At 41.3% G+C, this 12,649-nt stretch overlaps 1 protein-coding gene across 15 annotated transcripts in view; it reads left to right on the forward strand.

Moving 5' to 3' along the window:
• MAGI2 (membrane associated guanylate kinase, WW and PDZ domain containing 2) overlaps positions 1 to 12,649 on the forward strand; it is a 757,683-nt gene that overhangs the window by 720,939 nt on the left and 24,095 nt on the right. The gene's annotated exons all lie outside the window — the stretch shown is intronic.

Here is a 12,649-nt window from a genome sequence, read left to right on the forward strand (position 1 = left end):
ACTCACAACAGTAACCAACCTATACTGTGGGCTCACAGCATTCTGCAAACCAGCACAATTTGTGTATTGCGTCCTTTCCCTGTGATAAGAGTTCACACCAACCTTATTTGTGGTTACTCAGGAAACTTCAGCCACCAGTATTCAAGAGCCAAGGGTCAATAAAGGTAGGCAGACAAGAGGGACCCTGTCTCTCATTTGGAAGGAAACAGAACTGAAGTTTCTGATCACGGAAGGCATTTGAAACTGCTGTCAAAACCCATGTATGAGCATTCGACATCATTCAAAACTGATATTTCCCTCTTTGTAAGCATCCCAAATACAACATCAGGCAACTACTCTCTTTTTTTCCTTCTGACAACATTACTTGTACATCCTTGTTTGCAATAAGAGGGACAGAGTGCCTATGAAACTCATAACCTGACATAAAAGCCCTCTCTTGAGCCATAGGAGACATAATTTTAAGTCCCTTTGAAAAGCCTAGAGGCCAAGCTTCTAAACAGTAGAGTGTCATGTAAGAGTTGGCTATTGCTAACTATGTCTCCCAGAAGAAATCAATTAGGATCAAGACTAACTCTGCAGGGTTCTCAAAGGAATAGGCAGTATGTAGGCAGTTATCTATCTGGGCTCTGTAAAATGTAACAGTGGAGTTTAACAAGGGAATATAAATCTATCTCTCTGGAGCAGGACACTCCTGAGCGTCTCAAGTCAGGCACCCAGAAACCACTTGAGCTATTCTGGGTTCAGTGGATAGAGCTGAAAAGCGGGCAAAGTTGAGAGTAGCTTTAGTTAATTATGTCCCTACAGTGTATTGAAAGGCTTTTATACCACGCAAAGCAGAAGTCTTTTTCTTCTGTGTTGATTGTGGGTTTTTTCCATTTCAGCTTTTTTGAGTGCTTGTTGTTACACACATTTTGTTTGGTTTTCATCTAGTCACTTTATCACTGTATCCATTTTTAGCAGACCTTGATTTCTAAGTTTTTAAAAGATCAAAGTCATCCATTTCCACCAATTAAGGAATCATTCCCTGTCTGAGGCTTGAACATAACACAGCTTCCACAGGCACTTCTTTTAAGCCCATATCATCATGTGTAAAGTATCATCATTCTTTTTAAAATGTATTTTTAGTAGCTGTTGCCTTGCAGCTCAGAGAAGACAAAATCCAAGCAGAAATAGCTGGGTTACCATGTATACTGTTTTATGAGATTGCCATTCTAGGGTCAAATTTTGTACCAGAAATCACATACAGTTCCCGTAGCTTCACACACAGGTACCTTCCCCTAATCTTTGTGATTCTGCTGTCCACGCACTACTGCTGCATTTCTGCAGTCCTCCAGAACAGAGTCTCTGCAGGTTTATCTCAGCTTTTTGTAGTCCTATTGCCAAAGGAAAGGGGTAAATATGAAAAAGTGCTGATCGTCAACAGAACTGATTGGTTCCTATGAGAGACCATCCAATCAAAGCTGAAAAGGAAGAATGAATGATTTCTTGCTCTACAGGAAATGGAAATCTTCAAGGGCATGTTGTCGTGCACACCTCACAATTTGCACTGGCTCCTCACTGGTATAGAGCCTCCCCTGGATTTCTTGTTAACAAAGAACAGAGCATCTGTTTGGGATGCTCCATCATCGATTAACCCCACATCAAAGGGTTATTTCTTACATTCTGTAGTGGAATTCACCGGAGGTTGCAGTCAGTAAGTACAGCAAGCAAGAAGTAGCTCGGCTCAGCTTGACGGTGATTAGAGCAAAAAGTATTAAAAATAGGAGGCAAGTTGTCACACTGTAGAGGTAGTAGATGACAGATGCAACATTTCTTTACACAATCAAGAAAGCTGCAGCAAGGAAATGGGATCACTCATGACCTTTTTATGAACATTTAGGGCAATCACTGTATCCAAAAATAAACCAGGGGTTGGCCAGCGTAATCTTCAATTTTTGCCATAGCAAAAACTTTGGATCCTATTTTGGATCATAAAGAAAGTCGAAGAATTTGAGATATCGACTCATGCAAATATCCAGGTCTTAAGAGGCAGTGAAGTCATATGTTCAGAATATTGGAGAAAAGTAGATATTGCTGTTGGAAAGCCTCTTGCAACTTTACTGTAGTCACAGCCAGCATAAAAGCGGAAGGAGCAGCGGTAGGTCCTAAGAGCCAAAAAGATCTTCCACAGGCAGTGTGCTGAGAGCAGTAGGGAGTCAGCTGCTGCACTCTTACCATGAGTGAGGGCTTGAGAAGGCCATCAGAAACCCCACTGAAAAGTCACTAATATTTAGATATAAAATATTGACCTTATGCCCACACAAAAGGGATAGAAAAACACTCCAGGAGCATATAGTGCTCCACTAGCCCCTGTTTGACGAAGGTCTTGTGCACACATCTGGAAGACAAATGCCTACAGAGTGATAAATGTCAGTTAAGTAGCCGTTCTTTTCTACATAAGTAGCACTTACTCTTAAAACCTCCGGAATACCTGGCTTACTTTATGCTGTAATATAAATCTTACCTTCATAGTAAGCGTTCAGTGAGTGTCAACACAGTCATTACAATGGAGCACAAAGACAAAGATATTCTTAGTCCCATCCGGTTATTCTGTGATTTGTGATCCATCTGAACAGTACAGGAAGATGTTAGCTATGCTTTCCCACCAAATTGCCTGTCCCTTTGGGGTAATCTCATTCACACGCCAATTCCCCACTACATACATCACTGTCCAATCTCACTTGTAGTGAGACTGGGTGTGATTGATCTGAACTCTGGGAATTCAGCTGGGATGCTCGAGCGTGCGAGCTGTATGGCAGCCTGTGGCAAGATGCCGGGTTAGTGTAATTGGCAGAACTCAGGGAAGAATATATTGACATGCAGACACAAAGCTGATCAACATTCTTGTATCTGCACAACAAAGAAATGCAAACTGAGCTCCTCGGGGATCCTGAATATATTTTGACAGTATAAAAGCTTAATAAATCGAGAGGGAATTAACTGTAGGTGAACTATTATTCAGCATTTCTTCAAAATGCTGTGTGTGTTTTTTAGAATTTGTTTGCAGAAAGGTAAAGAGAAAGAATATTCCTCTCACATATGTAATTAACATCATTCTTTTTAAAATGTACTCACTTTGATACATTCAAAGCATCCTTGTAACTCTGTGCCTAATAGCAAAATCCTTCGAGACAGCTATGGAAAAGAAAGAGTTAACAATCTTGTTAAAAATGGGTTAGTATGAAATTTTAAGAATAAAATACTTAGTTGTCAGGCAGGTACCATATTTGAATCTGTATTTCATGGAAGATCTCTAAAGATTTTCGGGCCTAAAAAATTAAGTAGCCCTTAAAAAATTAAGAATCGAGTGTTAGAAAAAAATAAACACACCAAATAATGCTGCTCTGGTAACTGAAACACTTTGTCCAGCGAAAGGAATGAGAGAGGCAGACTCTCTTCTGTGTTTTCCCAAACCGCCACAAGTAGAAACTGGGAGAGATCACCTATGAAGGTAAAAGGATACAAATATTAGACCCATTCCTATGGCGCACCCAGCCCGATATCCTCACTCCAACAAGGACAAATAGAGGATGCTTAGGAAAGGAACACAGGACAAGTTTGCAATGATTCTTCACTGGGTATAACAACATCCAAGCCCCTGGCAATCAGCAGTTTACATATTTCTTTAAAGCTAGAATTTTCACATTTAGTATCTTGGACCATTTTTTTAACCATTTGTTTGAATTTGTTCATGCTTTTGAGATTCCTGATTTACTATATCAATGGATTCCAAAGCTAAAGACTTGCATTGTTTGAAAAAAAGCTCCTTTTTTCGTTTGCAGCTACAACATAATAATCTCGTGATTGCTTCCTTATTCTCCATAGCATTCCTTATTCTATTGACCTATATCATATCCACCTGAAGCTTACCAGTCTATTTCATCTTGCCTCGTAAGGGAGCTGATCTTTACCCCTGACCAGCCCCACTGGCCTCCTCCGAACCATTTCTCTGTCCATCACGTTCATTTGGAGGTGGAAGCACCACAACGATCTGCAGTTTTCAAGATACTGGTGCTCCTAAATTACATAAAGATAGTTTCTCTTTTGTACTCTATTCTTTCCCTAATAATTAATATTCTATTTGCTTTTTTGACTGGGCTGACATTTTCAGCGAGCTAACCGCAAGGACTATGAGATCTGTCTCTTCAGGACTAATGGTTTATTTAGAGTGATGGTGTATGTAATTTTCCCCATGTACTGTACTTAGCATTTAGCACTTACCGCCACTGAATTTCACCTGCTGCTTTAACACACAGTATTGTGCTATCTTTTTACAGCTTTTAATGTTAAATTACCATGCATGGTATTGTGTTGCCTGCAAATCTTATCACCCCAGTCTTCCACCTCTTCACCATGCCATTTACAAATATGCAGAACAGAATAATCACTATGGTAAGGTCTTTTGATTGTAAAAATTGACCACGTATATAAAGCAATTTTTTCCTCAAATTTAATCTCTTACCTAGAAGACCCTATTCTTTCTCATCCCACAGCCGAGCCTATACTGAAGGCTTTCCTGTTAAAAGCTTTCTGAAAATGTCAGTATACTAACCAGATCACATTTGTCTATATAGCCATTGGCAGCTCCAGTGACCTGCAATAGATCTGTGAGGAATGGCTTCCCTCCACAATAGCCACACTGACCCTTCCCCACTATATCATCATTATCCGTCTGCCAACTAACCCTCGCCATCCTTATTGCTTCCTTCCGTTGCTCAACTGAACATGAGACTCGCTTGGTTACTTTCCGGGATTGTCCTTAAAGACTGGTGTCACTCCTGCCACTTCCCATTCTTCTGCTGCTCAGCAATTTACTGATTCAGGCAGTAGATTCCACCGCGTAGCTACTAGTTCAACAGCTTTAGAGTGGAGAATGAAAGCCTTCTACTTCTGGTGCTTTCTTACTATCTGTTTCATCAGTTTGTTATAAAATCTTCGCCACTGACCCTGCCGTTGGAGTCAGTTCCTCAGACTCACCCCTGTGGCGAGCAGACTCTCTGCAGGAGTTTTGCTGCCCTCCTCTTTAGTAAACATCGATGCAAAGAATCCGTTTATTTCCTGCGGCCTTTTCTACCTCGCAGCCAAACTATTTTTTTAGATCTTGGTTCTCTGACAGGCTCTGCACCTCTGGTATGTTCGAAAGTATATTCTTAGCTCCTATATTTCACCATTTTTCCTTCTCAAAATCTTTTAGCAGTTTTATGTTTAACTTGTCAGAGTTTATGTTCTTTTCTGTTTTCCTGTGTGGATGCAACTTTGGACAAAGCAGTATCCGTGAAGATCTATGCCTAGGCTTCTGTGTAGGATCTATAAAATTGACTTGTCAAGTCTTGAATTTGCTTTCCTTTTGCATAATGGGAACTGGCTGAGACCATCAAGAAGATACCAGAAAATTTTCTTCTTCCTTTTTAACAGTCTTTACTGGTTCCTATCAATGATTGCAGTGGTTAAATAGATAGTATGTGCTATTAGTATTACATTAGGCCACAATGAGTCATCCTAGCTCTCTTTTAAAAAAGTAATGGTATATCAATTAACTCCAGTAAGATAATGAATTTTCCTTTTCTCTTTCACACCTTTAATTCATGTATACGTGGATTATTTTGCAGCAATGCTGCGGAAGGCATCAAGTCTGCTGTAGTACCAGAAGTCCACTTTGCTCTCTTGTCAGCCACCCACCACTGCAAACTCCATTTCTTTCTCCTGCGCTTGGTCATGCACGTTTTCCACTTTCCAACTCTCTTTTTGTAATAGCGCTTCTAAAGTTTCTCCATCTCTCAGGAAAAGGTGAAAAGAAAAAAAGCTAGAACACCTGCTGAGGGGTGGTGTGAAAGCCATTCCGTGCTCTGCTCCAGCTCAGTCCTTGTCCTGTGGCCCTTCTCCTCCCCGTGTTCTGCAGGAACAAGGAGCGAGGCGTTCCCAGGGGTAAGAAGCCGCAGCTGCTTGAACAGCTGGTTGGCCACAGAAAAATAAGTTTGTGACTCTAAACTTTCATGGGTGGTTGCTTCAAAAGTGGCATGGGCTATGTTAGTGTAATTCCTCCAAAGAGAAATGCCGTGTCTCTCACGGAGACATGCAAGCTCACATACCCAAAATCCACTGGAAGGAGTCTGAGACTAGAAATATCCCATAGCTTTGCTCACGCCTCATGTTAGACCTAGGATTTCCAGGCAGTACAGATGCTCTGCCGTAAGGAAATATGCACAGAAGATATTCAGCCCATGCCTAATTCCAGGCAACAATATTAGGGCTTGACAGGACTTGGAAATTCACCAAAATAGATATTCTGGAGTTGCTGTTCAGTCTCCAAGTACAGACAATCTCTCAGCCTTTTGGACTCATTAACAATAACAGCAACAAATAATATGCAAAAAATGTTTCAGTTATAAAAATAGAATGCCCATATAAAAGGAATTAAGTGTAATTAGTCTCTTTCCTGAGGTTTAATTATAGAACGCATTAATAAAATGACAGATAGCAATGCCCTCTGCACAAATCATTTGAGGCGGCTTTTATCATTAGATTTCCTCATTTAACATAGAATGAAAATGTGCATACACAATTAATTCCATTTCATGCAAGCGGGAACTATACACCTGCTTAGAGACCGTTCCTTACGCACTGGCAGAGGCAAACGTACACAAGGCTACCATCAGTAGTTTAACAGCACATCTGAGCAAGGAAAAACCTCCTTGATACATTAAAGCTATATGTATTTCCTTCTGATTTAGCCTGCTTCTGAAATTCTGTTTATATGTATGGTTGGGTTTTTTTAACAAGACATGTAATAATTACTATAAAATATGGCCAGAAAAAAGACTCCACAGCTCAACTCACATGTACTAGAGGCACTCTAATGATTTGGAGAAGCTTTACAATTTTCTTTCTAATTAACCCATCAATAGTGATGTCACTTAAACACTCCTTAGGAATATTATCTTCTCATTATTGCCAGAAAACACGCTGCACAATTTTATAGCTCAGTTGTTCTTACGCATGGATGGAGAGTCTGAATTAACTTGAACCGAAACAGATTTTTATAGGAGACATTTCCCATACACACAAACTACTTTCATAATTACATTTAAATCATTAATATTCAACTTTAAAAACATTAAGGAGGGGGGAAGCATTCCATGTTTACTTTGTGCTGGCACATTGTAAGAATATAATAGAGGAGCATCCTCTTTATCAAATGCCCTTGGGTCAGGAGGACAACCTGTGGGTTTGGGTAGGCATTTATCCCAAACAGCACGGAAATTCAACCTGTAGAAAGAAAGAAACACAATTTGAAATCAATGTGTGTAAAAATGCCAGATTCATAGGTGCAAAGAGCATGTTTCTTCAGATTATTCTGAAGGCATGTTCTGAAGGTACAGCTCAGGCAGCAGCCATGCAAGCTTCCCACTCCGGCTGGCCAACGCACTTCAACCTTGCGCTGGTGGGAACCTCTGAAGGGTGTGGAGGCTGATCACTCCGGCTTTGTAGTCTTTGACGAAGACAGGAAGGTTACAAATCAGAGCCAATGCCAGTTCGGGGGGGTGTCCCGCGATGCAGGGCCTGCCTGTTGGGAGTGGGAAGGGGTCCGTGAGCTCGGTTCGCATGACTGGCTACCAAACAGCTTCCAGCCTTGCCAAGGGATGCATTCATTGCAGCTCCACGCACAGACCCTGTGTAACGGCACCTTCCAATTAAAGTGTATTCCAAAGAGCCAAAGGCAGTCTGTGGCTTTGTGAGATTAAAATATTGGATTTCAAGGGCGGTGCTCTCAAACGTTTTCCCTGCTATTTGTGGATTTAAAACTTGGTCATTAGGATGCGTGCGTCCTCTCAGGCTGTCAGGCAAAAATTGTACCTGAATGGCGTGGGAGTTGGAGGTATTATTTTAGGGATGGGTAGCTCTCCAGATGTGGGGAATTGTTTTTCCTGTTAATTTCTTGACAAAAATGAAATCCATGAAGTGTAAAATGACAGAGGACCTAAATGCCATGCAAAATGATAATGTTGCTACATTGAAGTTTATCTTTTAAAATATTCTGGTGTTTCAGCTGAAAAGCTTTATATCTCCACAGAAGACAACTTGATGGAATGCCTCTTAAAAATAATGATCTGATATTCAAACGTGTCACTTTCCATGAGCGGAGAAAATGCCACAGGGTCATACCCAATAAAACATTTAGACACTCAAAGCTTGATGCTGCAACACCTGTTAGGTGGCTGGTGTCCCGCTAGATGCAGAAGGAAGATTTAAGGTGTCAGAACGATATCTAAGCAGTCTGCAAGGAAAGTATAAAAGTTAACAGGAAAAGGTAACATAAATATATTAGAAGAAAGATGAAGAATAAGAAAAAAGAGTTCCATTGCTTGCTGAGAATGTGAAGAGGGCCGAAATATTCAGTGTTGCTTTGTTTCAGTCTTCACTGAGGTGTTCAGAAGGACCATAAACTTCAACAAAGAGAAATTAGTATAAATCAGAATAAGGAGAAAACTGCTTAAAGCATACTTAGATTCAAGTTAACTGAACCTGATGATGTTCGCGTGTGCTCAATGACTAAGAGAAAGTAATTTCTAGACAATTAGAAATTATGTCCAAGAATTCACAGGGGACAAGAAGGTTAGTAGCAGACTAGAGAAAGGAAAACATATTCCCTGTTCTTAAAGTCAAATAATAGAGAAAAGTTCCTTTAACTTTCAGTCTCAGAAATAATCTGTGACAAGTTATCAAAAAATTGAAAAAATCCACCAACATGTAAATTGTGGAAAGCGAATCTTGTTCATATCAGTCTAATTTTCATGTCTTATTTCTGATTTTTGTTTTGATGTCTTTGTGGGAAAAGAGGAAGGAGAATGTACAAGGTATCTTCTTTTCACCTTTCAACACCATTTTGTATGAATTTCACAGAAACAGGATGGGGAAATAGACTTTAGGTGGAATCACTGTAATGTGGTTTGTGAAAATAACCCCTCTCAGAGGCTGAATGGTTTGACCCTGAACAGTAATTACAAGCATGAAAATACAAATGCGGTTCTGAGGGGTCTGGAATGAAACCAGCTCAATTCAATAATTTTATTAATAATTGGAGACTTATTGATAAGTAAGAAAATTAGATTTGCTAATGTCAAGATGCCACTATTCATAGAGTGTTTAAAAGGACTTTGAGGCGCTGGATTAGATTTTAAAATTAAAATTTCATACTAAAGCAGTCAATCTGATAAAATTCACCAAGGTGCACAGGTGTAGGGCAGAGAAATCAGATGCACAATGTAAAATGGGGAATAACTGTCTAGACAGTACTGCTGGGGATAATCTTGGAATCCAAGCTAACCGTGAGTCGCAAATCTGGTGCGTTACAAAAAGGCAAAGGTCTAATTCTGAGAACTTTATTAATAGGTGTTTCTCCCACATGGGAAGAATGTTTTCATTTTGGTCTGCTCTGCCTACCCCTTACCTTAGTAATATCTCCAGTTTGGAGACTGCAGATAAACTTGGAAGGGCCCAGGAGAGACGTATAGAGAAACGCTATGCATGGTATAAAATGCAGTTTTATACCTGATCCTGAAAAGAGAGCAACGAGGATCCCATATGATAAGCACTGGGCTCTTTCGGGACCTGTTTCTGTGCTTACCCTTACCTCTGGCCTCCCCTTGGTGCCTCTTCAATATGTGGGTATACCTGAGCTCCCTTTAAACAACGACTGGATTTTAAAAAGGCATACATAGCCCCGCAATATCTAAAAATCTACTCCACGATAGAAAAGAGGAGAGAACGAGCACATTCGAATGTTTGGACAGAGAGAAAGCATACAGCGTGGTTTCCTCCCATATCAGACATCAGAGAATCTACTTGGGCAAGGGGAAGGAAGGGGAGGTTGTAAATGTTTAACTGCAGGAAAAATAAGAATAGGAATTTGTACCTTATGAGACACACGGGCAACCACTCCTCAGTCAAGGTTTTCTCTTTTGTATGAATTCCCCAGATATGAGCGTAAAGCCTAATTGAAGCTTTTCTTAGGGTAAGAGTGTTGGCAACTTCTCTGTGTTGTTTTTCTTATCTAATCAGAGCTGGGCTTATACTGCGAAGGCAATGTGATTCAGTTATACATCAGTCAGCCACAAGACACAAATGCATGGAACACAATTAAGCCGCTGCTCCTGCGACTATTCATTTTACCTCTGGTCTCACACTTTCTGGTGTAAATTTCAGAGCACCTAATTTTTGCGAACTTGTTTCTCTCCCCTCCGTCATAACCAAGACGCCGGCCTTTTTTAAGCTTTCCCAGGTTATTTGCACATAAGATTTTATATTAAAAGAGGGAACTATCAAATCACCTACATACTGCCTACAGAGAAAAAAATATTTTAATTCACTGAAATACAGAAAAGGTTACATTAATACAAGATATTTCCTACATATTGACCAGTGAGAAGAGAAGAAAGGCAAACAGCAAGGAAAAAATGTGACATTAACTTAACCTTTTTACATATTAAACTGTATTAAAATCTCTTTTTCTTTCTTTCTGCTCCAGAGTGCAGAGGATTTTATTTGAAGGACTGTGTGCTCTGAACAGCTTTCATCAGTACTCATTTTAAAGGCTATTTATCAAGGAGTGTTAAAAACACCTCCTTCATTTGATCTAATCTGGCACTTCTTCTCTCAAAACACACTAACAAGATCATTTTAAATACCTTCTGCAAAACGTGGTCTATCCAGGCAACATGACACAAAAAAGAGCTGTCTTCAGGCCTTTGGAAAATCTGAGTTTACTTTTATAGGGTTTCTACCAGGGTGCAATTGTTTCGTGACATTTAGAAACAGGTTTTCCCGAACTGCTTGAATTTTGTCTGTATTTGGCCTGACTAGTATCCTCGGGGGGATGCTACAAATCCGTCTTCTGTCTGTGCTGCAGAAGTGGTAAGAGAGATTTTCCATTTTTGCTCTGAGTGCGTGCAGCAGCTGCATCCTACCAACCGCTCCGAAAGTCAGGGGGATGCAAACAGCCCTGCACGGCCAAACCCAGGGGAGATCTCTCCACGATCCAGAGAGCAACCACGCTGTGTGTCACTGTGGCCTGGAGGTCATCAGAAGTGTCCAAAAATACATACTGCATGGTACAACCAAATGCATTCCTCCTAACAGAGAAAATCCACTAAAGCAGACATTTGCACTGCAAAAATAAGGCTTTTTTGCACAAAATAATCCTGATTTTTCCCCCCACTGCTCAATCTGCGGCATTAAGAAAGTGTAATAGCAAGGCTGAGAGGCTTTATTCAGATCAATGGCTTTTTAGTTAAGTAAAGTACTAACATAGATTGTGTGCAGGATCCTGGGAGAGTTCTTAAAATAGGCTGCAGCTCCTATTGACAAAGTGTGAATTCCTATTGAGAAACACTGCCATAGTGCTTTTAGTAGCATTCTTTCCGTCTCTGAACAAAAGTAGGGACTAGATAACTTCTTGACATCCCTTCCAGTTTTCTTTTATGCGAGGAGTCTTGTTGACATTTCATATTATGCACATTTATTTGGTAAATACTACATTTCAAACTCAGGAAAGGAGGAGAGCCTCTGAAGGATTACACTTTTAGTTGACAGAAATACAATAGTAGCAAAGAAAACATACAAAACGGAAAACATTTCAATGTCCAAGGCCAGCAAAGAGCTGGTTTTGTCGAGACAGGCTTGTAGGAGGAAAGGGAAGTGCCCATCATCTTGAAATCTGTGTAGTCTCCTTAAAACTCTCTCTAGGATGCATGCAGCATCATTATTTTAGTATAGTGAATATGCATGGTAAGGAAGCTCTAGGTGTAGACCGAGGCAGGTGTGATCCTGCCGAGCAGATATGCTCCTCTGGCGCTGATAAACGACTTTGCTGAACCCATTCGACTGAGCCCCTCATGCACCCCTCTTGGCTGCCCATCACCTGGACCCGCACCCCTGCCAGCACCCGGAGACCAGCCCTGCTTCACCCGGGTCAGCCCTGCCGTGGGGCTGGGAGCCTTCTGCATCGCAGCTGCAAACCACGGCCGCCAAAGGCTGGGGTGCTGCTAAGCCAGGGCTCGCACATGGCCTCACGGTGCTGCTCGGTTAACTGACTCCCAAAAGAAGGGGGTGGCTGTGGTGCTGCGGCAGCAGACGAGCTGTACAGCTGCTGCTTCCTGCCCGCGCTGTCTGCCCCGCCAACCAGGCACAGCGGAAAGCCATCGCTCCCCTATTCACTGAGAAGGTTCCCAGCGTCGAAAGCCGGCTCTTCTCGTGGAGAGAAGAGCAGAACCAAAACAGGCAAAGCTGGGAGGGTGGATGGGAGACGCAGACATCGGTGCCCCATTTTACAGCTGTGGAAATAGAGGTGGAAAAATAATAATGAAGCTAACTCTGACTGGAAAGCCAGCCGGGAGATGAGTGGCAGAAATCTGTAAACACAGCCCTGGAGTCGCCTGCACTAACTAGAGGGCTCAGCCGGGGGCTGTGCTTACTCTGAGCAAAAAACCTTCTGTGGATAGAGTTCAAAGCGCACTCTCGTAAGAACTCCAGCAAATCTGTGTGGTCTGTGCCATAGCCACTAACTTTTCTTTGTTTAATAACCTGCTTCATAATTTGGTGTGAAACTTTGCTA

Source organism: Larus michahellis, chromosome 1 (genome assembly GCF_964199755.1).
Source record: "Larus michahellis chromosome 1, bLarMic1.1, whole genome shotgun sequence".
Classification (NCBI taxonomy): Eukaryota; Metazoa; Chordata; class Aves; order Charadriiformes; family Laridae; genus Larus; species Larus michahellis.